The sequence below is a fragment of the Xiphias gladius genome, chromosome 24 (assembly GCF_016859285.1).
Source record: "Xiphias gladius isolate SHS-SW01 ecotype Sanya breed wild chromosome 24, ASM1685928v1, whole genome shotgun sequence".
NCBI classification, from domain to species: Eukaryota; Metazoa; Chordata; class Actinopteri; order Istiophoriformes; family Xiphiidae; genus Xiphias; species Xiphias gladius.
In genome coordinates, this window is record NC_053423.1 from 6899816 (window position 1) to 6924420 (window position 24605).

Consider the following 24605-nt stretch of genomic DNA (forward strand, 5'->3'; position numbering starts at 1 on the left):
AAATCTAAATCACACTGTTTTTTACACTGATGGTGTGCTTTGTTCCTCCAACGGTGAAAACAACTAAGTACATTTACTCAGGTACTGCACTGTAGTACAGTTTTGACTTTGTACATCCCACTTACTTGAGTATTTTTATTTTCTGCTACTCCACTATATTTCAGACAGAAATGTTGTAATTTGTACCCAACTCCATTTATCGGACAGCTTTAGTTGCCAGTTACTTTTCAGATTAAAATCTTACATTACAAAAAAACATATACATAAAACATAAACTTAAAAAGTACAACACGTTATTTAAGGTTAAATCAGTTGTGTGCACCCTTTTTGGCTTGTAACGTTTTACAAAAAGGCTGCGTCCAGATGGAGCCCCTTGTCACATTTCAGATGTCTATGAGCTGTTAGCAGTTCCACCAAAGAGACGTTTCCCCTCTAGACCTCTCAGATAGTTTCATCTAAATAAACGTTTGAGGCTCAAAGAGGAAAAATTACCCAACATTTCAGCAAAAAACAAACATTAGATAAAAATGGAAGATATAAAAATACATCACTCCCAGGGGAGATTTTTCTGCAAAATTTGTGCTTTTACTTAGGATTTGTCATGCAGGTCTTTTAATGGTAATTGAGTATTTTTAACTTGGTGTAATGATACTTTTACTTGAATAACAGATCTGAATACTCTGAAATATTCCTATCGTGCTTCTTCTGGAAGTTACACTATGTCTGTGGTGACTCTCAGACTTTTGGACCCCATTGTATATTTCTACTTTTTTTTTACTTCATTTTATGCCACGACTATAGTAATTTTTCTGAGGTCTAGTTAACTAATTCACAAGCTTCAGACAACTGTATCGTGCTATAGACAATGTAGGATAACATCACAGTTGTTATGGTATGTATTTCCACCATGTGAGCGCAGGAGTAGCTTTAATTTATACAGTTACTATAGAAGTAGCACATCAAAGTCCCCAGGAATATTACAGTGATAGCATCTAAGATAAACATGCCCATAAAGTGAGGAAAGATGCCTGCTCACTGCTGGGCTGATAAACTGAAAGCCCCTATGGGAACGTGGTCGGAAGAATATGGAATATTATATTGGTAGCGCGGGAGATAGAGAAACTCCGTTAAGTCAACATAAACGCACGTTTGAACATCATTGACGCACTCACGCTCCCTACGGGAACTCCACAGGACCATTAGAGTGATTGTTTCGCACGCTGCCGGTGAAGTTGAAGGCGGGACACAAAGTCATAAGGCATGCACAGACAAAGAAATATACAAACACCGCTGTCATGGCATCCAGCCCAACTTTGTCTCATTGATTCCAGCCGCATGCGCTCCGGTCGTCGGTGCCGCCTCGAGGGGTCGACTGAAACCTGAAAGCCGGTTGGGGGAGCAGTGACACGACAGGAGTGTGGGGATACAAAAAAGTTTGAGAGGTGAGACCAAACTTTTATCCCGAGTCATGTGTCAGTCAGCGTTGTGAGTGGAGACAAAGGAAAAGGAGCTGAAGCCGGGAGGTTACTGCGTAAAGTTCGGGGAAAAATGGGATCAGCAAGAGTTGGGAGAGGGCAGGTAGGCTGCAACCACCTCTTTATTATTAATAACGTGCTGTAATGTTTTTTTTTATTGTTTTATTTTAAAGCACTATGCCCACACGATCTGTATTTTTCGGGTGACAAAAGTTTTCCTTTGACAGAGATTGCTCGGTCATCTTTAAGATAAGCTCAGAATTTCCTCAAGAAACATTTCTTTTCTCTCAGAGGAGGAATTGAATGTTTTTATTGCTCTATAAAAATCGCTATAAAGGTAGTTTGTGGGAGATCCAAGGTGCCTGGTGCTGATTCTGGACTATAAACGCAGCTTCTGCCAGGCACGATTCAGAAACTGCAGCCAGTAATGGATGACTGCAAATGCAGCTCCAACTTTAGCCCAGTCGATTATTCTGACAATTAAACGCTGTTTGGGGTGTCTGCTGACTGCCCTGTTTCAGCACAGCAAGGGCTGGACAGCGGCTGCCTGGAACGGTGTGTGTGTGTGTGTGTGTGTGTGTGTCTTTAAACAGTTGTGGACGGAGCAATAATGACAGTTTGTTTGCCTAACCTACAGTATCTGATCGGTGGGGACTTGAGTGGCCAGATGTACATTACAGTACAATCCAATATAGTGGACAGTTAGTAGAGTGCTAAATGATGTCTGGGGGGGGGGGGGGGGCGCAGGACATGTTTGCCCTGGGGGCTCCTGGCAGGATAAACAGGGTAGTGCCCCCATTAAAGTTCCATGAGTAAATAAACTGTGGGAGGCATGGCACGGCAGCAGTTGTAAACGTATGACTGTGGCTCTTTAATGGTGGGCTGCTTTTCATAACAAACAATAGAAAAATCAGTCATTGCAGCTCATGTACATATCAGTATGTCTGTTAATAACGGACTTAGTTCAAATAAATCCTGCTGGTTTTTCTGCTTGAAGCACTCGTACGGCCCCTAAAGGATGGCGATGTTGATTTAGGGACTGTAAAAAAAATATTGGGATTGAATTGGTTCAACTCTTTTCATTATTAAACATTCAAAGAAGCAAAGCACAAACAGATTGTATTGCAATTTAAACAATGATATCTTAATGGAATGGTAATTTTCAAATAGCCAGTAACTGTACATAAAAAAAAAATTAATTAGAAACTTCCAATTTAGGGCAATCAAATAAAAAAGGTGAATATTTTGAACCACTTTTTTTTTAAAAGAGATGATGAGCAAGCAATTAATACAATTAATACACCAAGAGTGAAATGAGCTGAATGTGTCATTTTGATCTTAGACTCTATTATGGGCTAACTTTCTATACTTTTTATTTTGGAATTTTAGACTGTTAGTCAAATAAAGAAAATGCTATTTGAATACATCACCATGGGTTGTGGGAATTTAAGAAACAGGCATTTTTTAGTATTTTCAGACATTTTAAAGACAAAACAATGGATCTTTTAATCAAGTAAATAATCCGCAGATTATCCAATAATGAAAATAATCCTTAGTTGCAGCCCTAAATACCTTAATGACCCACCGTGCACACAAAAGCCATACTTTAGTGTTTGATCATTTTTTATTTTGCTAGGGAAGTCTGAAACAAAATATAAAACATGGGGGAGAAAACAAAAGAAAAATGCCTCTCCTGCTCTCCCAAAGCAATCCAAACAACCCTCCTGTCAGCAACAAGAAAAAATACATTGAGTATACCCTACTTCCTCAACCCATCTTTCCCTGGAATAATTTTCATACAGTTCCTTACTGAATTACTTTGCAGAGTACATTAAGTCCATAAGAGCTTATCTAGGTGGCATGGGTGCAAAAAGAAGAGAATACGTGAGTGTAGACAGTTGCAAATAGCAGCAGGTGCTCACAGTAAGTGCTTACCAATGCTGTAGGACACGAGATGGTATCACTCCACCTACATCTAGTCTCAGGCCCCGGTGTGCATTCAGACACTGTGGCACACTGTGTACAGCACATAGAGACCTCACTGTTAAGCACTATTCTGAAACAGTTAGACATGAGAGAGACATTCTGAGTCATAGTGGTAGGTGTTGTACTGTAGTATGCTTGAAAAGATAGGGACAAGATCTGAGAATACTGAGGCTTGGATCATAATTTCTAAAGGCTTACGTGAACAGCAGAGCTTACAGTCCGGTTTGTGCAGAATAGTACACTGTACAAAAGGTGTTGTATAAGGTAACACTGACACTGCAGCCAAAAGAGGTCGAATCATATACGTATTAATATTTATTACAATAGCTCCTACGACATGAAGCAGACATGGTACTTTTCAGTTGTGATCTGGATCATATGGGCTTGAGATTCAAAACTGCATCCCGAGACGGGCGACCTACATGCAGCTTGAATTTAAAGGCTCCAATTGGAATGTGTCATTGTTACTGTGACACAACCTAAATTACATCATCTCCTTGGACAGTTGTCATAATTTCAGCATTCAGCTTGACTGAGCCTGTGCCAACATGGAGGACAACAAAAGGAATAATGAAATAAAACGAAACAGCGCAACTTGTGAAATAGATTCAACCCAAAACTTCATTCGAACAATACAGCCAAATAGACACACGTGGGGAAAACCTCAGTTTGGTTATAAAGAGGAAAGGCTTATTGGATTCCAAACTGCTGTTGTGGACATTGACAGCAATTGGCAGCAGTCGTGGTTGGGAAGCCAGTGAGGGATCTTGTCCTTGTCACATGAATAGTGTCAGCCCCTGAACCTGGTTAAGCTCTTCACCTGCACAGGAGTCGTGTATCTGAGGTAGCATGTGGCTGTCGACACCTTCCCCGGACAGTGCATCATTGTCTTTTTGAAAACCTCGTATCTCCAAAATATCAACCTTTCACGAACTGAAGAAAACAGTCCTGTTTATAGCTTGTCCAATGGTTTTCAAGCCATGCTAGCAGCTCGGCTCTAGGGATGGCAATGTTGGTTGCTCCAATGTTCAGTCCACCACTTTGATCCAGAATGGAATATTTCAACAACTACTGGATGGATTGCCATGAAATTTAATAATTGGTACCTATTGTATCTATATTGCCCAGTGGATGAATCTTAATAAATTTGACTTTTCCAGTAGAGCCACCAGTAGGTCAAAACTTTTCACTTGGCCCAAAATTTTGTCCAGGTATTCATGCTTCCCAGAAGATGAAAGCTTTTTCTCTCGCACTGGCACGAGTTTGATATTTTTAGTTTTGAGTGAAATGTCAAAAAATATCAGTTTGTCCAAGAATTAATTTATGAGTACGATTTAAAAAGATTTAAGCACTGAGCTCCTAGCACTGCAGTGTCTAAATACAGTCTCCCAGAGCTGCTAGCGTGACTGTAGATTCTTAAATACACATTAAATGATTTATTCAACTTAGAAATTACTGAAATTTCATTGAATTTTCATTTAATTCAATTAAAAATAACCAAATTTAGTTTCTGTAACAGAGACAGGCAATACCATGGGGAAATTAGGACTACCAGAGGTTAGGAGACATAACGGGAAAATTTTAAAAATAAAATGTGCTTGAAACAAATAAGAAAAGTGTAGATACTAAAACACAGTAAATGCGATATTGGTTGCGTTGATTTTCTGCAGGGTGTCAGTTCATGGTGGTGCAGGATGGGCTATGAGTTACACCTGCCTATATCTGAGATAAACTCAGATATAGGCAGCAATTAAGCAGAAGGCAGGAGGGTGTGAAAGCAGATGACTAATAAATAGGATATGCTAAGCAGCTTCAGTAGTAGGATTACAGCTCCATAGGGGCCTGAGGTGGTTGGAAGGCTGTCAGTACCAGAAGGAAGCGGATAGACTAACACCTGAACAAACTGTTCAGGTGTTGTGGTTTGTTTTGCTCTCAGTGGATTAGTGCTGTCTCTCAGATGAAAGTTTTTTCATGAAATACAGCAATAGGAGACTTGATGACAATCTCTCTTGTTCTTTCCTTTTGCTGGCTCCCCACTAAGCAGCAATGTTTTGAGGCTTAGAGCAGAGTAGGAGAGGAATAGAGGCTGTGAAGATGCTTTTGATTACTAAACCCAAGAAATGGTTGTGAGGCTCTGAGCTACGTGCGAGAAGAAAATCCTCTGGTGAGCTTTAGGAGATGTTCTCATGCTATTCGAGAGATGATGGTGGACTATCAAAACATGACAGCCTCAACCGAGTTCACTCCTGAGCCCTTCATCTGCAAGGGATGATGAGCAGGCAGTTTCCTTCAGAAGTCGGTCCTCAATGTTTCTTGCAGGCTTCACTGGTCAATTCTAAGTTGTTATCGTTTCCCTATAGCGAGAGACACTCATCAACCTTCTTACAATCTACCTCAAATGCAACACAGCCTTTAAAAAAGCATAGACCAGGTTCCTTTATTTCAATACAGTAATAAGATAAACATCAAACAACTGGATTTAATAAAACGAGATTCCATCGCTGGTGTACTTACCCTACAAAGTGTGGTATTGTGTGATTTCCATGATTCTCTGCTTATGCCTCGTGATGCCTTAGGAGCAACACTTCAAGTAAGACGTTGTGCGGACCAATAATTGTTCAGTGTTTGTGCTATCCACTAAATTACGCAGCTTGACGGGAGCATTGCAGGAGGCACAGTCTGATGCTCAGGCAGCAGAGGAGGGGAAAGAGCAAAACAATTCTGTGACACATCTGAGCGCAAAAGCAAGGGAGCAGGGGAGTAGAGAGTCTTTATATTTGGAACCATAACGCCCACTTAGAGATGGACCGGACTAGATCAGGTACAGTAGACTAGTTCTTACGATTCATGTTGTAATTATAATATTTAAATTATTAATTTTAACATAGGAATGTAAAACATTTTTTTTGTAAGTAAGCTCATGGGTACCTTTTTTTTTTTTTTTAACTCTGCCTGGCTGAAAAACATCAGTACTGAGGGCCAGGGAGTTTGTGAAGTTTTCATCCATGCTTGAGCCAAGGGTGAAAAGCTGCAAAAGGTCACTTTTGTTTAAGTATTTCCAGGGTCAGGAAGCAAAAAGATATATTCTATTCTACACAGCATCTGAGCTGCAGTGACTTTTGAGAGAAATAGACTGTTTCGATTTTCTGCCGCTGTCTTGATAGCAGTTTAAAGTTCAAATATGGACTTTTGAAGCCCCTTCCCAAATGAGGCCCCTGTGGCTATTGCCCTGCCTCTGAATGAATACTGCAATGAGCCCACTCAACAGCAAAAAAAAAGAAGTTATGCTACTCATTACGGTGACTCACTGGCAGTTGGTCTAATCTATTTTCCTTTTTTTGCAATATTTTGTTTCCTCCAAATTGGCTTATTAAGGACGGTCTTGTGTATCCCGCAGTGACCCCTGCACAAAACTGCAGTAACTGCAGTGAGTGACCTGTGCAGAGTCTGTTAGCCTCCAAATTCCTCAAACAGCATACAAGTCTTCTGTCACAATTGGGAAAACATGAAAAATATGTGTTAAGAAATACCTTCCAGGTTGATGATGGATTTAACCTAACAGCGGAAACTTCATGTACATTTATAACATTTTTTTTAGCAGCCCCCGTGTCTCTAATCTGAGCGGTAGGGATGGTTTGTCAAATCATTTTTAAATAAAACAATTTATTTAGAGCTGGCAAGTGAATTAGCAGATGTGTACAGGGGAGAGAAATTGTGTTATAATCTTTCCATTTTCTCATTTGTCCTGCCCATGCCTGTCAGCAGCAGTTAGGTGCGGAGTAATGATTTCTAATTGTATGCTTCTCACTGCTGCCAGTTTCAGACCGTGGTAAACCGATGGTTAGTTCTGTCAAGAAAATGTGAGTGATGTCCCTGTTGTCTGGCTACCTTTGGCTCGCCCTCGCCTCTCCTGAGGCGAATAAAAAGTCAAATCTGTTCTTGGATTGAACAAAGCAATGAAATTTGAGCAAGAAAGCGAGGTAGACGCTCTCTATTGTGGGCCCATATGTGCGCGTGTTGTGTGCTTGTGCGTTTAAGTGTGTGAATGCATGTGCATTGCTGCACGTCTGGAGGAACTGCGAGATATGTTGTTGTGACATGCCTTGTCTTCCGTTCTGTAGAAAAACAAAGACAGTCACTGCTGGATCCAGACAGCATAACTAATTAGTCACGAACACACATGTGAACACACACACACACACACACACACTAACACACACATTCACAGGCACACATTCACAGGCACACATATACACAGCATGGGTACATGCGGGAGCCACTGAGTAGGATATGATGTCACCTCCATAACCATAATTACCCGTCATAAATCATGTGGTGTGACACCCTGTCACAGAGTGAATGGGTGTCCTATGTGCCAGCCAGGGATGGCTGCACTTTACTGCTGGGTGCCACAATGCCACCGTACTACAGGCTCGCTCCGACTCAAGTGTGTGTTTTGACGTTAATTTTTCTTCACTCATTGTAGCCTCCTGAATGATACAAAATGTTCTTTTATGGTTCCTTTGCTATCGTTTAGTAACAGTCAGTGAGGGGCTGACAACACTACGTACAGTGGAGATTTTCTCCTGGTGGCTGTTTGTCTCTTTGTGAATTGTACAGAATAGGATAAGGTTAAACCAGTGTAGTTTGTTTGAACTGAAGCCAACAGAGTTTTAGTTTAATTAAATTTGGGCATCATCACAGGAAAAAGTTTGAAAGTGAATGCAAGGAAGACTACATTTATTTGTTGAAATCCCAGAATTATATACTGATAAAGCAACATTTTTCACAGGACTCTATGGTAGCAACAGTATAGTGATTCTTTTTTTTAAATTCACTAGTTACATTGCAGTTACTAATCCCAGTGTTGCTCAGTTGTTTGCTGTCTTACCAGGAGTTTGACAAGGCGTTAATATCAATTTCTTCTCTGTGCGATCAGAGGGCAGACTGCTGCGGGTCACGTTAGCTTAGTGCAGAGGCAGGAGGTGTGGAGAATAAGTTAGCCTCTAGCAAAAGAGGAGAAATGTGCCTCTTGGTAACATAAAAGTTGTCTTATTTAAATGTTGTGTCTTCTTAGCTGCCACCAGTTGCTTTGATACATTTGGCTCCTTCAGTTGAGGACGAGACTTCATTCACCAGGGCTAAGCTAACGTTAGCTGTTGATGGCGGGTAAATACCCCCTAAACAACATTTCATTTTCGACATGTTAATTACAAAATACGTGATGTGAGAGTGTCAACGCACCATGACAAAGCTGGGCTGAGTAATGAAAGTAAATTAATGAGTAATATAAGTAATTACTTTTGCTGTTGTAGTTAGCAAATTAGTTAAGTAATGTAATTAATTTGCAATGAGTAATATGTAATGAGAAAGTGATGACATTTTTCAAGAATAATACATATTCATGCATACTACTCATGTCACATGAATTAATTAAATGTAAGTTCTTTCCAAAGACAACCAGTGAAGTATTGAATAATAATACATCAAATATTAAATTAAATAGATTTTATCATGTAAAAGCTCAATGAGCATGAGTAGCTGATGTCTGAATTTTAATAAAATGCTCAGTATACTGAATAGTATTTGGCCACATAGTATGTGTGTACTTGTCCTATGTAGCAAAGTGTCCTTGCTGAATGGAACAACAACACAGGGAGTTTTCGTTCCCTGTGGATAGGCACACATGTACCCCACACAAACACACACACACACACACACACACACACACGTTCATGAGCACAACTGCTGACAGTGCTGAATAGAGCAGCTTCCCTGTCACTAAAGCCCTTGAAGTGTGGAAGCAGCTCCTGCAGTCCTTCTGCTGTTTAAGTCAAACCCACACCTCCTCCTCCTCCCTGTCTCCTGTACCTCCAAGCTCCCTTTTTGTTCTCACAGTTATTCCACGCATTTACTTGACTGCTGAGACTTTCATCAGAAACAATACTGCCAAAGTAGTTGTATAAAATGTAAATTTCCAACAGCCCAAACAATTCATACATTCAAGCCGCGCTGAGATGATAAATTGCTCTCTTTCTCCCAAACCACAGAGAATGTGTGTGGACCCCTGCCTCCTTCCCCTCCATCTCTGTCTGTCTGCCTCCACCCCTCTCTGACATATAGACTCATGCACATCCTTTCTTTCAAACACACTCCGCTGCTCCCCTCACATACTGTATACTGTAGCTCACACGCTTGATCAAATATACAAGGAGATTCACTGAGCTATATTCGTCTGCTCCTAGCGGTTTTTTTTTTGCTTGTGTAATCTTTCCTTATATAAGTAGTCTGGAGGCAGGCGGGGTCGTTACATCTGATATGGTGCACTCAAGAGAAGCACTCGGGTTTTGTTTTGTGTGTCACGGCTCGTCTAGACGATGATCAAGGTCAAATATTGGCAAACTTATGAGACTTGACACAGAGGCTCTTCACAGTTTTATGTTTTCTTTTTTTTTTTTCTTTTTCCTTTTTTAAGAAGAGTTTGGAAGCAAAAGCAGAGCATTCAGATTGGATAGGAGCAGGGATGTGGTTGATAAAGGTAAAGGCCAGAGTGTGTGACCTTTAGTATAGACAGATCATCTCGAGGCATACAAGTCTCCAAATTTTTGGTCTCTACCAACTCCCCAGAGAAATATCTGTCTCTCAGCTGCTCAATGCTCCATTATGTTCATCAGCTAGTTCCTAACTGTGTCTGACTGCTGTTTGGTGCCGAGCAAGTAGTGTACTGTGGGTTTATTAGAGCTTTTTCACTGAAAACAGCTGCCTGCTGCTGACAATGAAATTACAAGAGTGATGGGAGTGAACCAAATCAGTAAAGGTGTGAGCTGGACAGCAGATTTAAGTGATAATTTGCTTTGGGTTGATCACTACCAGTGACCCCTTTGACATTGATGTGTTGTTTTCAGTCATTTGATACATTGTTATTATTAAAATATCTATTCTACCCGCTTTAATTTGAATTAGCAACAGAGTTAAAATGAGATTATGCCACAAAAAGTTTCTAATGAGGTCAAGAATGGTCAAACTTATCCTATTAGAGTGCTAAAACCACTGATTGAATTTTAATCAGACGAAAGTGGACTAGGAAACTTGGAAAAATAAAAGATTACATTGGACAAAGATGGTGGATGTATTTAATCTGGATGAACTTCAATGAGTATATTTAATACATCTGTTATTTTTGGATTACGTACTTCCAACAAATTGATGTCCCTGCTTCTGTGGGTGCAAAACGCATCACTCTCTTTGAGCCAGAGGTGTTTTTAACAAAAAGCTTTCATGAACTGGCTGCTTGTGGAGTCACTACTCATTGGCAGAAACCGAGGCAAAAATATACCTTTATTTATAGAAAAGATTGTATTTTTCACTTTCCTTTAAGCTACAAAAAAGTTTACATTTTTCATATCTTATTATGACCATGTTATAATAGTATTATATATCTATTACTATCAGAAAACTATTAATTCATGCTTAAACATTGCATCAAAATATAAATACATCAATTACACATTAAATACATTAAATCAGATGTTTGTAAACTGGTTTTAGTTGCTTTACCTTCCCCTACAGCTCTGATTAGAAGAGAAGGAAAAGAAAAAGGAGATGAAAAGAGGAGGAAAGAAAAGATGAAAGTCCTTTCTTAATATGCGTCTATACGCTGAGTGGAAGGATATATTCTCCAGATGGAAAGCTCCATACGTGTACACAGGCACAGAGCGAGGGACAAGGCAGAAAACCATGTCAGTAAAGTGTAAGGGAGAGAGAGAGGGAGGTAGAGAGAGAGAGGTATATGAGTGTACAGGGAGTGTGCAGAGACCACATCTGTAAAAGCCATTTCTCTATAAGGTATGGAGAGGAAGAGGGGAATAAAGATAAATGTCCTGTGACATTCTGAAAGTGGGCCAAACCATGGTGTGTTTTAAACTGATCCATATGGGGTTAGAGACAGAGACTTTATCATCTTAGTACAGCTTGAAAAATAGAAGTGCAGTATTAAGTGTTGTATGTTGGTTTTTGAAATATTAGGTTTTGTTCACTGTTTTGGTGTAAGTGTTTCTGATTAAAACACATGCCAATATCATATATGAATAAAATCAAACAAGACGGAAACAGGAGACAGAACAAGACGGGTTTTTTTGGGTTTTTTCACAATATGGTCTTTTCACATATTTTTTTTCCCCCCTTTAGTCTGTTTTTTGGCCCCTTAGTTCCAATTATAGGAACTCTTAAAGGTAGCACAGGGAAACATTCCCCCTTCAAAGGATGAATATGAAAACAGCCTTCTGGTGTCAAACCCTCCTCAATGAATGTCAAACACGAAGTGAAGTAACAATAAAAGAAACACATTTGTAAGTGAAGGGGGGCTTTAAGTTGGGGTTATAATTGTGAGAGACAGGTTTAAAAACAAATGGTCGAAATTGAAGAAACAAAGGCCAAGGGGCAGTATCATCTGGGGTTAGCTCCCTGATGACATCATCAGGCTCATCTCAGAGTGGTATTGGAATGAGGTGCTCAGCAATCGCTAGCCAGGCGTAATGTTTGAGTCTCCACATACTGTTGGCCTTGGAGTGTAGATAACTGTTTTACATTGGCTAAATAAAAAATCAACCATTATCTTAAAAGGTTCCTAATATGGCACTAGACAACCTACATGTTTTTGCTACCTACAGAAGCTTCAGACAGGCTGTCAGCCATCCTAAAAGACTAAAGAACCACTTTCATTAAGTGAACATACTTTAATACAGCAGGAGAGACGTGACATGTGGCTATTCCCTTGCCATTGGGTATTGTACTGCTCTGGGCAATAGATCACACATGTAGCGGCCATGTTTGACCCCAGATTCTCCAGTTTCCATAGCTCCTAACCCCATGGGATAAATTTATAGTGGTTCTCTCCCTCCAATACCATCTCTTCATCACATAAGCACCACATTATACAGTTCTTTTTCATCTTAAGTTTTGATGAATCACGTTAGTGATTTCTGCTGCATTGGAGAGGCTGGTATAACAGTTTGTGCTTTTCTTGGTAATGAAATGTGAAATGGGTGGACTCGGGCTTCGCCATGCATGTGTGAGAGTTAATGTAAACCAGCTATACTGTAGAGGGGAAATGTGATTTTTGGCAGGCTAAGATATGATTTGCAGTTTCCCTCTTTTTCTCTCTCACATGCTGGCTGGGGTTAGACTGATGTGTGTCTTTGAAGGCCAATACTGATATTTTTGGTCTGATATTTTTCAGTCTTTATTGTAACATTTTTGATGTCAAATAATTCTCTGTACAGCTATATTACTGATGTAGCTCTTATTGGCGGATTAGCCATCCCTTACCCTGTCATTCCTGAATTATTTGACGTATTTTCATGAAACTAATATTACATAATGCCAAAATATATTCACCATGAACAGGGACGATCACATCACAATGATAATGATTGGCAGTTTTCCCTGTTAGCAATTTTTTCAGTACAAATCTATAGAAAGCCTAAGTCTTGCTCTTAGGCTAACTAGGTTGACTCCGACGTTAGTTTCTGTTTCTGTAGCTTTTTCTTTGTCAGTGTACTTCATCTTAGAAGGCTTCTGTTTTTATTATTTATGAAAAGCTGAAGCGTGATACTTGGTTTTCGTTGACTAAGCTCAACTGGTATTTGCTACTCTGCTGGCTACTAAAAATCTGCAAACCATTTAATTTAACTAAACATAAAAGAATAAAATTTGAGCGTGAAAGTTCATTCTTGACCTTGGGGACAGTACTTTGATGGAACAATATTAACTCAAGATCCACTTAAAAAAGCTTGAAAGCTCTGGAAAAAGCTGGTAAAAGTAAAAAGCTAGCAAGTGGACCTTGAGTTCAGATTATTTTATCAAAAGAGACTGAACATGTCATTCATCTATCTATCTATCTATTTATCTATTGGAGTGAGACTTTGACAGAACACATTAATGTATTTAGGGAGTAACAGCAAGACTGATGTAACAGCAAGCCAGCCTTGCTGCTAATTCGTTCTGGTTGGCATCCACAACCAAATAATCCCCCAAAAAGGCCCCAAAAGGCATGTCCCCAAACATTGGCATTATAATGGTGACAGTAAAACTGTTCACGACATCCCGAATGTCAGATAAGGTTCTTTGTACTGTTCCTTTTTAAACCATAAAGGTTTAATGTTTTCAAAACTTTCCAAAAGCCAAGAAAACACTTCTGTGTCTATGATATCTCAATGTAAAGTCTATGTCATGGACCACTGGAAAGACACTAATGAGCATGTGTTGTGGGTGGCACAATGTGGAAGCAAAGCAGAAAGTATTTTGGAGCATATGCCTGGTGATCGGCTTTAATTGGAATGAATGGACACCATCCTGGAAGACAGTGTCCACTTCTAATCTTGCATGCTTTAAGAATACCCAAGACACAAAGCACTAGCTGGCACCAGCTCCCCCACACATCCCTGTGTGAATCAGTTGATTTATAATCAGTTAAAGTTGTCAAACAGGATTAAATAGATATTCTAGTATATGCAGACTGAGGGGCTTTCCCCTTCACTTTTATTTATTGGAGGAACTATGTGTTCTGGAGAGGGCTATACATTGTAACCCAGAGGTGTTGGCCTCCCCAAACATGTACTTTCATACAGACATATATAGGCAAAAGCACATAAAGACAGACATACTGTACCTGCAAGCCCACACACACACTCAAAAGCACCTGAACACGCACATGCATACACACACGAAAATGCCCACAAATGCACAGTTTTAAGGCACACACTTAAACACACAGATGATGTGCACACATGTTCATGCACTAATGTGGACACACACAGTCTAGGGTGAAGGGATTCTTTGTTCTTTTATCGCTGGATTTAGATGACATGGCAAGTTTGCTAGTGTCAGAGAGGTTTTCTTCTACTATTACACATACACTGACACACTCACACACACACACACACACACACACACACACACACACACACACACACACACACACACACACACACACACATACATATACAACCCTGAATGCCAGCAGCTGGCTCGCTTCATAGACCACACACACTCCCACAAACACACATGCCACAAACTGAGTCACAATCAAGACTACTGATCCCTATCATACGCACACACACACACACCCTCAGTGGTGCCATATGGGGAGCAGCATTGGTGGCTGTGTGTGGGATGAATGGGAGCACCGGTGGTAACTACAGTAAGCCCTAGAGACACACCATTAACCTTGACTGAAAGACAGACAGGGAGCGAGACACATTTCTGCAGCTCCAGACAACTTCCTACAACTTCTGCAGCTTTTCAGTAAAGTGGAGGGAAAGTTGTCATACAGTCTCTCTGATACATCTCCCATGGTTTTTGTCTTCCTCTGTTTCATGCAGTAAGGCCTCTTTCGCACAGTGTGCAGTAATAACTGGGTCATTTCCACTGTGGGAAAGAGAAACGAACCCATACACAAAACAACCCATCCATTTTCCCTCCTCCTGTATTTGTTCCTGTCCTCTGTCGCTCCCACTGTCTGCTTCCTCTCTCCCTCCTTTTTCTGGGATCCTGGGGAAAGTCCCAGTCGCTCGCCTCTCTCTCTCTCTCTCTCTCTCTTTCACTCTCTCTCTCTCTCTATCCTTGCATTCCTGTACTGAGTGGAAGGCAAGGGCCCCTTCACACTGCAGGAATTCTGTGTTTGTGTGTTTGTGTCAGACGCTGTTTGAGTGTGAGAAAATGTCTGTCCATTTCTAATTGTACCCTGAGTGTCGAAAGTGGTCTGCAAGAGCTGTGTCACTAAATATAACAATAGACAGTAAAAGGCAGGAAGCGGCAAATACGTTGGGGTTTGACTGTGTGTGTGTGCGTTTGTAAGGGTGTGTGTTCAATTGCTTCTACAGCTGCAAGCCCCTTACAGGCCCAGTGTAATCAGTATACTTCAGCTGCACATTTCTCCCACTCAGGGGACCAAAACCATTTTGTCTTGTTGCTCTCCTTACTGATGTCTCAGTTTAGAGTTACAGTTATACACTGGAATGCTATTAGCTGAAAAGAAGGTTTACATTAAGTTTATTATGTATAAATATTACAGATTACAGATAATATTTATGTGTACATATATTGATGTTATATATCTGTTATTTAAAGTAGTCCATGTAGTATGTGTAGTGGTAGTAGTAAAGAAAAGTAGAATTAAGAGGAGAAAGGAGAGTAGTAGCAGCACTAGTTATAAAAATAGGACTAGTACCAGCAGCAGTAGTAGGAGTATTAATACTAGTAGTACTGGGAAATGAAAGAGAAGTACTGGGAATATAAATTGTACCAGTCGTAGCATAGTCGTATAGTAATAGTTGTTATAAATGGTAGTAGTAACAATATTAGGTGTAGTGCCAGTAATAGTAGTAGCAGTAGAAGCAGTGGCAGCAAGCAGTAGTAGTAATAGAAACGGAAGTAGTAGTAGTTGAAGTAGTAGATGTAGCACAGGTGGTACAACAGCAGTAGTACTGTATCTGTAATTGTAGCAGTAAGACAGTAATAGTAGTAGAAGTAGTAGCAGTAGTAATATCACTGCAAGCAGCAGTAGTTGTGGTTGCAGAGGCAATCTCAGTAGTAGCAGCAGTAGTGGCAAGAACAGTACTTGCAGTAGTAGTAGTAGTAGTAAGAGCAATACTAGTAGTAGTGGCAATAGTTATAATAGCAGTAGTTGTTGTAGTGGGTAGTAGTAGTAGTAGCAGGAATAGCAGTAGTAGTAGTTTAGTTAAGTAGTAGTAGTAGTAGTAGTAGTAGTAGTAGTAGTTGTAGTAGTTGTAGTGAAGGTAACAGTAGCCGTGAGAGACTAAATTGCAGTGGTAGTAAAAGCGGTAGTGTTAATCGTAATGGCTGAAGTGGTAGTAGAAGCAGTAGCTGTATCAGAAGTAGTAGTTGTGTTAGTACTACTAGTAGCTAAAGTAGTAGTAGTAGTACAGGTGGTAAAATTAGCAGTAGCAGCGGTAACTGTAGCACCATTAGTATTTTTGTTTTCAGGGGTAGTGTGCTGCCTCTGATGTTTTTCCACCTCTATTGGAATCACTTTCATGGAAAACACTGAATAAAATAGACTGATTTGTAAAAATACTGAGTATTGGCAGCTTCAGATCCCAAACCATCAGTATCAGCCTTCAAAGACCGTGTATCCTGTGAGTTCTGGTCTCGGTGAATCAGTGTCCAAGCTAAGCCTGAGTTCCTGTTTGCACACCACCACCACAGTATTAACTGTACTGTATTTCGTTTTTGTTTTCATTAGAGGGTTAGACAGCAGTGCCCAAGAGATCCCTCCATTTCTCCTACTTTGCTCACTTCTGCCTATGCTCCAGTGATTGATATCAAATCTGTTCTGTTTGATCAATAATTAAAGTGCAGTGCCTAGTGTTCCCAGACTAGACTGAGCATTATGAATTATATATTGTTATTCCTGCTGGTCTGATCAAAGAATAACAACAACAACCCTTTGCCGGGTTGGAGCACTACCAGTACTGCTGCTCTCTACTGACTGGATAACACAGGATTATTATTTCATCTTTCTAATACTGATCCTCGATCAGGGCTTTTGCTGCTTAGTGTAATGGTCCAAGTTTCTATTCAGAAATAGAGAGAGAAAGAGAAAAGCAGAGAGTGGAGATGAGTTAAAACAAAGGTCTTTGGCCAGATGGATTCAAACCCTGCTGTGCTGATGCCAACACTGGCCAGTATATGCAAAAGACAAGCTTGTTTTAATTACACTTCACCACAACAAATTGTGTATTGTCATACTAGGATGAGGCACTTCTGTACACTAAGCATTGATCAAAGTCAGAACACACACAGGAAGACAAATGAGCACATGCTCATATGCACATAAATGTGTACTAACACGTCGTCTTTTCTCTTTTCTTGTTTGAACGCACCCCAGTTCTGCCTCCTATAGGTGCACCAGTTATTGTCAAGACTGCCTGGAGATGTGAGTTTGGCTTTTCACAAATTAAAGTTTAAAGCAAAAGATTGACATTTTGGGAAATGCACTCTAATTTCTTTCTTGCTTAGACTTATATAACAACACTGATAAAACATTGTCTGTTAAATATGAAGCTACAATCAGTAGTTGGTTAGCTTAGCTTAGCACAAAAACAGGAAATGCTAGACTCTCTGCTAATATGTTTACTACCGGCTGACTGCTGTTGGCTATGCAAGCTTTTATGTTGTCTAACTAGAACTATTGAAAAAGAAGTTTGTTGTCTAATTATTACAGTGGCATTGAGCTGTGTCTTCTTCATTACCTGATATTGCTCCAGACGGACATTCACACAAACACAAAAGAACTGGAGGGAAATTCTGTGATAACAGAGCTGTAATACAGAAATTGGTGGTTTCAAAATCTGATTAATTAGACATTATGTTTGCACTAATAGTCACAATTGATATAATGTCATGTTTTGGAGGGGGGTTGGCTTGCTACAACTCTTCAGATTTTTTTTCTTCTTCCATAAATAATCATTGTTCTTACATTTTAAATTTTTTTGCCTTGTTCAACTTACAAAACTGGTGTAAGAGTATAGAAACCCGACAAGTTGATGAACAGTTTTTCTGCATTTTCCCCTTGCGGTAGAAAGCTTTTTTACAAGAACTGTTATGTCATGCACTTCTTTGCTGTTTCCCCTCATCTACAGTACAAATAGACAAGATTGTAGGAAGGCTGTCTCCGTTCGCTAAGAAAGTCTGGAATATAACCTCCAGTAAAACCGCAGCATGTTGTTTTTATACTTTGGTTTTTGTATGGTTTAAACAAACGAGATGTAACGTGTTCATTTGTGTTAACAAGGACACAGCCAGACTAGCTGTTTTCCCCTGTTTCCAGTCTTTATGCTAGGCTAACTGGCCACTGCTTCCTAGCATACCTCCCAAAATGTCGAACTATTACTTTAAGTTGGTATCTTAACTTCAGTGTGTGTAAGGGAAACTTGTTTTATCTCGACGCAAGGTCATTTCCCTCCACAGCTAAGGAACCACATATCAAAACTTGCAAGTAAGCAATAGGGGAAAAACAGGCCATTGTGTGTGTGTGTTTGCGTGTGTGTGCGTGTGTGTGTGTGTGTGCGTGCATGTGTGTGTGTGTGTGTTTGTGTGTGTAAAGCATTTTGTGTCCAGACAGAAGCAGTCAAAACAGGAAAAACCTACCAACCAGCTGCCCTTGTCTGTCACTCCCACTCACCTCTGGCTGAGGTTGAGCACATGTGTTTGTGTGTGTGTGTGTATGTATGGATACATGTATGAACAGCAGGCTTGTGTGTATGTGTGTGCCTTTAACACCTGGCAGTCTCTGTCTTGTCCAGTCACTAATAAAGTGGCTGAATGGGGTGAAGCTGCCTTTAGTGAGACGAACGCTGAGACAATAATAGACCATTACAGTGTGGGAAACTGGACTCTCTTCTCAGGGCCTATTCATTCATACAGGAAATGGAGAAATATACAGACATCCACACACTTTAACACACGCATCCAGCCATTACACATTTCCTTTGTTCACACACTGTAGCAGAAATAAGTTAATTTCATAATAGCCATGTAGAGCAATGGGATGTATCATTGCCTAATATGGCTAATTTAATACATTAATTCTGAATTCAGAGCTTGTATATTTATAGCCTATCTACAGTGTGTTTTGGCAGAATTTTGTTTTCATGTGGCAGCTCTCCAGATCTGATGCCTTGTTTTCAACTTTTGCCAAAACCTCCAAGCCACCTTCCTCCTTTCTAATTCTAATTCCTCCTCAGCACCCCCCCCCCCGGACACACACACACACACACACACACACACATACAGACATACGTGCACAAAGACCCATGCTGAGCCTTGGCTCTGGTAATTAGATACAGTCTGTCTAACTGTCAGACATCAACTGGTACCAGACACCAGACTGCAACCTCATTGGCTAATCCTCCAGACACAGCTTCGCATTCCAATTGGCTGTTGGCTCCTCCGCTGCTCTGACTCTGACCCAGTAAACTCGCATATGAACCAAATCCACACATTTCCATTGGCTGTCTCCGAGACACATGACTGGTGCTCACTGACGCTCTCCAGCTCCGCTGCTCCCAGAGGAGGATACAGTTATCCTCCTTACAGAGGAAAAACAACACCATTCATCACCTCCTTCCTTCTCTGCATCTCTCCTAAGCTATATCTCTCCCTGTGTTTAGGCTGTTATGCTGTGTTGTCTTTGTCCCTTCTGAAGGTTTTCAAAGCACTCCAACTCCTCTGGATGCCTGGGACAGACTGAATTACCTGCTCTCAGACTATTGAACAGCTAAAGTTGATATCAGATCCAGGCTTGAGTGAAATAATCCCCAAGGATGTAATTTATCCAAATTGGTACCCTTATAAAGTATTCTTTTTTGACTGGGAAAACTTTTTTTTTTTTTTTTTTTTAATCTTCCATTTCCTCCCACATTAGACTCTCACACCCCCGTCAGCTGGTGGCCAGTGACCAGGATAGGTCAAGTCATGGAGCCATAAATGTTTATGTAGCTCACTCATCTAGAGCTTGCTGCTCAGCAGCAGTGTGATGAGGCAGGATCGGTTTCACAAAACAGGTTTATGTTGTCATATCCTGTCGCTGACAGTAGTGGACAAACGCACTTTTGCTCCCTGAATTTTCAAACCAGGAAGGATATATGAATTCTTCCTGTATTTTACTTCAGCCCTGACCTTCTTTTCCTATTTCTCATGGTATTGTGCAACCGGGGGGGGGGGCGGCGCTGTTACTCATTGCTTAGTTCAATCTGTTTTTCAAGCACTCCAATGTTTCTATGGAGTGCTGCGGTAGGGCTAACCTTTGCTGTGAATTTTGACAGGCTAGTCATTTGCTGTCACCACATTGGGGCCCATGAAACAGAAACTGCCAAGTATCCCCACCCCCACCCCACCCCCCAATTCTTTAATGTAGGATGAACATAGCACTGAATGTGCAGGAGCCGCCGATCAGCATGTATTGACATAACGTGAACAAAAAGTAACATCAAATAGGAATTAATGCTAACATTGGGAGGTGAGACTAAGTAGTTTCCACTTTCTGTGTGAACGGTAGTTAGTCAGGTTTGTTAGCCTCCACTCTCCACTTTTGAATGTAATTAAAGGCTGCCCTTTAATTAAATCAACGTTATATAACCAACGCTATTTGGAAGAAGGGGAACAAACATTTCATATCAGTGTTTTTAGGCTATACAGGGCTCACCGTGAAAATTGACAGCACATCCTATGAACGCCTGCCATGTTTTACAAAAACTGCTTTATCCTCTTCTGAAAAATGGAAAATACGCAAAATTATTGCTGTATCATTTTAGTTTATATGTCTGCAAAAAAAGTGTGGATGATAAAAATTTCAGTTTAACTTTAAGGTGAGGTGCTTTGGACACGTTGGGAGGATTCTGGATGCCCCGGCCAGCTCTCAGTTTGAAAGAGTTTGGTAATACGTGTCAATCTATCCTCATTAAATAAAGTTAAAAGACAAATTGTATGTAATACCTCCCTATAATTCTACACTGTGATGTATGAGGGTCAGTCGACTTCATGTCACCCTCATATCACTGCCAGCGATCACAGGATATTTGATCAGCAAGTCCCATTAACACGTACACAACAGCTTTGTCACACTGAGAAGATCACAGATGGAAAGCCATTCAGCATTCTGTATTAGCGTGTTCACATGTTTGATCAGGCTTTATGTTTGCTCATATGAAGTGTCACTGTATATGGGTCTATGTACTCACACTCAATTATCTCCACTCAATAGGCCCTGACTAGAGCTGTGGAGCCAACAGACTAGTGGTGTGTGTAATCCAGAGCGCCTGGGCATTAAGGCTGGTCAGTCAGGCTTGTGCACACATTTGGTAACATTGCAAATGGTCTGATCAAAGTTTTTTCAAGTAACTTTATATGACAGGGACTACTTGGGCATACAATAAATGTGGTTTTTTTGTTTTGTTTTTTTTAGTCATACCATGTTTCACACACTCACACCTGGCAGCTTCCCAGTACATTTAATTTCTCGCCACTGAGCAAGTCACCCGCTGCAACTGGGGCTTAAGTGCCTTGCTCAAGGACACATTCACAAGTGGGGTTCCTATTCAAATCCCCTTCCTGTCAAGATTTTCCCAGCTGGCGTGTATTTGAAACAACGGCAGACTGCAAAGTCAAACAGCTTGAAGGGGAATAAAATTAAGTATAAAGGTTAAATAAAAGTTTAATCAACTTTAAAACCAGTTTCAATTCATTTTTGCTAAGAAAATTAATACATCCTTGGTATTTGTTTGGATTATTCACTTATTTTGACAAAAATTTAAAATTCCAAAAAAGGCGAAATTTAACAGCATCCACTACATTAATGTTCTCTAAAGGTATTTTTGATTCTGACTGACAATGTCAGTACTATGATTTGATTGGTGCAACACCCTTGTGGTTGCACATAGCTCAGTTCAATTGGCCATACAGGCTGTTATCTAGCTGGGGGCGATGTTGTCGGCTATTGCTTTGATATTTGAGCACTTCTTGTGGAACTCTGATTCCATACATTCACCTGCTCTGTGTCCGGATTATATGTACAATGCTCTGTAGTTACAGGACTACCTGCTGTTGTGACTTTTGATATTCTGGTCATTTACCGTCAGCTCATGTTAGCAAGCCCCACCTTTGTACAGTGTGTCACAAATAACATTAAGAGTGCAGGATCTTGACAATAATTCAGCAGGTATTGAAATAACAAACTATCTTCAACTTTTTGAGTGAAAGGTAGTTCGCCTAGCTTGCTAGCTTCCACCTTGTAAACAGAGAATACAGTGTAATGTTCTCCAGTCAGTAGTGCACCCTAGAGGTTGACAAAGCAACAAGAGCTGTCAGTCACAACTGCTGCCATGAGAGAGGCCCTCTCAGAGGCTTGAAGCTTAAATGCTAGTTCTAGAGATATTTCCAGAAATGGTTTTATCTTCTTTTTAAAAATATGCACAATCGCCATAGTATCATTATTAAACTTTCCTCATACGAAAAGTGAGGAAAATTGAAATTTTAGTTTGACTTCAAGGACTCTTTTCTTTTATCTTTATTAAAACATCTACAAAATGTAACCTTTTCAGGAATGATAATGAAATTGTTTCACGTAATGACCCTACTATCTTTTATCTTACATTCTAACTTCTAAAAACAGCAAAATTGGAGCTAAGAGATCTCTACATGACAACACTGATATGATGTACCAAAGGCAAGGACAGTTCAACATGCCCGTCTAGACATTTGTGTGAGAACTCAAGTCTCATGAATATCCCGGAGTGATTCCTCTAATGCTAACTATGTGAGCCAGATTTCATGCTTTCAGCCTTTACACCCAAATAAGCTTCAAATTCCTCGAGGATTATGAGTTACATACGTGACTGTGGCAACAGCAAACATGTCACCCTCATATGTGATGCAGTCCTCCTCAGGGCCAATCAGTGACAAACATGTCACCGTGATTTGACCTGTGATTGTATAGGGCCCTTTTAGGCCAATTATGGGTCCAATTAGCATGAAGAGGAAAAAGCTGGATTGCAGTGTTGAAAGTCCAAGTTTCAGATATCTTACGGCAGATGGATAAAAAAACAAATGAGGAGAGTCGACAAACAGAAGTGTATTGTAGAAAAGAATAAATGATTCACAGTCAAACCCCCACATAATTCAATTGAATACTGTCATACTTTTGTTCATGGGTGCTTTCCAATTTGACTCATCTGGGGACGTATTAACCTTATCAGTGGTGTACACTTACAGATAATGGAGGAGTCATTTCTATCTGAGGGATAAACGGAAAGTTCAGTCCCATGTCTCTAAAAGATAATAAAAGATATTTCAAAATAAAAATGTGGAAAAATTGATCCTCATCCAGTGATACTGTCAAAGGAGAAACACTCAATTGATAGAAAACATAGAGCATACACGTGTATTTTTCAGAAGTTAGTCAGTGAGGAAGTGTTGTTTATAAGTGTCTGTGGCAGTTGGGGTCATGAACAAGCTTGACTCATCTTGACTTTCAGATACGGAAAGCCACAGTAACTGAGTTTGTTAACCATTTATTAGAGTAAACTGGGCACTTTTAATTAACTTTTTCCTGTTTGTGACTGGACATACAGTATGTGTACTCCCCAGATTCCCAAGAAGGCTACAGGTCTTTGTCAACTTTTCTTACTTAATAAAGTAAGGCTTTTTACCTTTACATTACTCTGTCTAGTTCTTTCCCCATAATTTTGCTTTTGCATAATTGTGGAATATTTCAGGGACACTAATGCCCCGAACTTTGCGCTTTGTACTTTTTGTTTGCCTATAACTTTTCTGGAAATCTGAGCTTATTCTCCAGTTGTGCACATTTTAAATCAAACTCAATAAGAGCATCAGCTAAACACCTGAATGTAAACAGAAATGAATAATTGAAAAACAGAAAATCCCTGAATGCTTTCCATTGGTCTGATCTATAGCATAAGCAGTTTTGAGATACTTTTCGTTAAAAGCTGAAGCAGACATCCACAATTCCTCACCGACACCTCAGGGTTAATCTAAAAAAAAGAGGTTTAGACTCGCACATATACACATACACACGTGTGCACACAATGAGAGTTTAGCGCAGATTAGACTATTAGAGATGAGCATCAGCAGTATTTTAAAGCTGATTCAGGGTTTTTTCCAGACTAAAGAAGGAAATGGGCTAATCTCTGCCCGGACACCTACAACATGTCTGTCAGTTGAGGATTTACACCTACAGGGCTGTCTGGGCAGGGGCATATGGTCTGAATGGAGAGGAGCATGTGCACTGTGCAAGCATGTGCGTGTGTTTGTGCTCGTGTGCATATCAGTCAGCTAGAGGGTGTGACTGCCAGCATCTTGCTGGAAGCATGACCACTTCTTTACCAGCAGCTGGGCTGATGATTAAGTGACACATGTGCTCATTGAGTTCCTTCTATTGTCCATCCAGTAAAATGAACCACAAGTAGGGAGCAGGAAGGCATGCAGTGGGGGGATTTATTGACTACGAATGGTTAAGCATGTTTATGCGTCCATTTCTGTCCTTTAATTTATTTTCCTTTACTCCTTGGGTGTCTAATCTGTCCTTTTCTGTCCTTTCCTCCCTCC

General features: G+C 40.3%; 1 protein-coding gene across 1 annotated transcript in view; it reads left to right on the forward strand.

The window, feature by feature from the left end:
• The first annotated feature begins 1254 nt into the window (after positions 1 to 1254).
• Positions 1255 to 24605, forward strand: part of nrsn1l (neurensin 1-like) — a 108382-nt gene continuing 85031 nt past the window's right edge. The window contains exon 1 of the mRNA XM_040121032.1: positions 1255 to 1442. The gene's annotated coding sequence lies outside the window, so the exon portion shown is untranslated. The remainder of the gene's footprint in view (positions 1443 to 24605) is intronic.